We start from the raw sequence: 2926 nt of genomic DNA, 5'->3' as shown, positions 1-2926 counted from the left end.
GAAAATTTGGTTACATTTGATTAGATCTATCCATAGGATAATGAGGTTGAGACTGTCATGTTGTTGTGCTAGTTACTACATAGCTCAAAAGGAATTAGTGTATAACTATTAGTAATTTGATATCCCGCAGGAACAAAAATATGCTAAAAATTCATAATTTACTTTACATTGTAATTCAATATGTTTATGCATGCATTATTTTAAAGTTAAAATTTTTATTGGTTAGAGATTAGTACTTCTAATTCACCCCCTCAGAAGTATACATTTCCCATTTGTATTTCCAACAGTATATGTATGTGTATATACATATCTATATGTATGTGTTTGTGTATATACATATCCATATGTATGTGTTTGAATATTTAGTGAAAAAAAATCTAGTTAAATTGAAAACCAAGTTAAATTATAAAGATTTATAATTACATGGGAGACAGGATCACTTATTACATTCGAAAATGAATGAAAACAACCGACGGTGAAGAAGAGTAACAGGGAAACTCGGAAACAGAGCAAAGGGGAGAGGATAACGAAAGCGCAAGAAGCATTCCAAGTTGAATTAAAATGAGAGAGAGAGGGAAAGAGACAGAGAAGAGGAGGAGGATAACGAATGTTCAGAGAGAGTCGCACTTGGTGGGCTTGAAAGAGAGCGTGTTGTGAGCGTCGTTGTAGAGGATGTGGAAATTTTGCTGCTGTATGTTGCCGAAGATGGAAGGAATGTTCCCCGAGGGCACGCCCAACATTGCGAGGCAGGAAAGGTCTTGAGACACCTGAATGAAGAAGTTGTCCGCTGGGAGCTCGTAATCCACGGCGCCCTTGAAGTTGAAGGTGAGGGTCGGCAGGGCGAGGTCCTTAGTGGACGATGTCCCGTAGCAGAGATCCAAGCCTGTGGAAGAGCCGTCTACAGGAGCGAGGTGAATGGCGGACTGGATGGCTGTCTTCAGAGGAGAGTAGGCAGCCTCGTTCAGAATGGTCACTGTGGTTCCGGAATCGATGATCATACCTCCGCTGCCGTCCGGCTGCAGATCAAAAGTTCCGGGAGGAATATCTACGGCCTTACCATTGAGGGTGATCCCTGTGACAGGGATGTACCAGAAAGTGGGAATGACGCTGCTCTTAATGAGCGACAAAGTCTTGCCTCCGCTCATGGAAGCGCCCTCCCCGAAAAAGAGAGGGCTGGTCTGCGAAGAAGAGCCGGCGATGGACAAGAGACAGTAGGAGAACATGTTCTCTGCTTTGGAACCGAGCTGTGAGATGAGAGAGAGACCACCTCTTCCCAGTCCCACGAGACCGCCGCCCTGAGAGAATCCCTGCCCTTCGTTGTCATGCCCGCATCCAAATGCAACGCCTTTAACCTTGCTGCTCCCAATTGACAGTGTCTCTGAAGCCAGGTCACCGTTGGTGAAGGAGCCATCGCCGTACTGATACATAAAGGTACAATCTGGACTGCATCCCGTCTGTGTACTCCCCATTGCGTCACAAAGAGAATCGCCGCAGGGAATTGTGGAGAAAGTGGAGGACTTGGAGGGGTCGAATATTGGCGTGGGCTGAGAGAAGCACTCCTGGCAAGGCTTGCACTGAGTCCAAATCAGATCACTCCCCGTGTCCACAATCGCCTCAAAGCTCACAGACGGCGTTCCCACTCCAACGCTCATCAGAAATTCTCCATCCCCGACTTGAACCGGCGTTTCAGCGTCCAATTCACCTCTTATGTGCGCCTCTATCTTCTTCATTCTTCCCTTACTTCGATCCACAGCCGAACGAATTCGCGCAGCGAAGCTCAACTCTCCCTCTGATCTGCGCGTCATGTTCACCCTTACTTTGACATTCTCATCGCTGCTGGACTTGGGCCAAGCACTAAATAGTCTGTCCGAAGAACATGATATCATTGGAATAGCCAAGCATATCAAGACCACAAAACCCAACACCTTTGAACAGTACCCCATTTCTCTGTCTTTTCTAAATCTGCAAAACGTTTTCTGCTCTCATCAACACCACTCCATATGGTGTTTATATAGAGAGCGAGGAAGAGCCTTAAATCAAATTCGATCGTTACTGAAATTGAAACTGGTTTTTGACTCTCCTCTCAACATATTCCCCCACTTGTCCCAATAACAGGACCGATTCTCTTATTGGATGAGTTTATTTAATTCCGCTTTCTCTATCTGTGACCGTCTCATCTTCTCTAGAATTGTTCTAGAAAGGATAGAAATCGCTCTTTCCCCTGTCCACGCCTTCACTTACGTAGTGTTTCCGTACACTCAATATTCCTGCTTCATATTGAATCTTCTGGCCCCGTTGAGATCCAAATTCCAAACAAAGCGAATGTTGTTTTCTATTACCGTACCTTTCGAAGTGTTTTAGACCAGTCAGTTAATCATTTTAGAGAGCTTTTATTCGAAGATATTCAGTTATTAAATTGATACGTTTCTTTCTGATTTCAATTATTCAAGCTGATCCCTTTAGTTAGTCGAGACAAATTTAATAAATGGTATAAGTTTTAATATTCAGCATATATTAAATGATGCGTCTATAAAGGTTAAAATGATACCTCTAACAATTGGATTTTTCTCCTTTCCTGTAGTGGAATGTCAATATAAGTGGCACATTTAGTTTCTCATATGAAAGCTCTCTAGTTAATGGAGTCTTGAAAGAATGAAACATTCTCAAACATAATCATTGTCCTTCAAAATTAAAAAGTTTTTTGATCTTATAAGTGTGACAAACTCTAAGGAACTCCTGAGTTAACCTCAGATCTAAAAAATGCATATCAAAATAAATTAATATACTTTAAATAGATGTATAGCTAACCAAATGATATATTGATCAATCAATAATTCCTTTTGTTCATGTAAATACAATGCATGCAGCCTTAAAATTGATGTGAATTTAGAAACGTAATGCAATTATGATTTCGGAACTCATAGGT

The 2926-nt window shown here is 41.9% G+C and overlaps 1 pseudogene; it reads right to left on the bottom strand.

Annotated features, from left to right (window-relative positions):
* Nucleotides 1-611: 611 nt before the first annotated feature.
* LOC149568592 (aspartic proteinase nepenthesin-2 pseudogene) lies at nucleotides 612-1943 on the bottom strand (annotated as a pseudogene).
* Between the last annotated feature and the right edge of the window lie 983 nt (nucleotides 1944-2926).

The sequence above is a fragment of the Cupressus sempervirens genome, chromosome 3, assembly GCF_028749045.1.
Source record: "Cupressus sempervirens isolate cs-2001-9-10 chromosome 3, ASM2874904v1, whole genome shotgun sequence".
Classification (NCBI taxonomy): domain Eukaryota; kingdom Viridiplantae; phylum Streptophyta; class Pinopsida; order Cupressales; family Cupressaceae; genus Cupressus; species Cupressus sempervirens.
The sequence above is the reverse complement of the archived record's forward strand: the minus strand, read 5'-3'. Positions and strand labels throughout refer to the sequence as shown.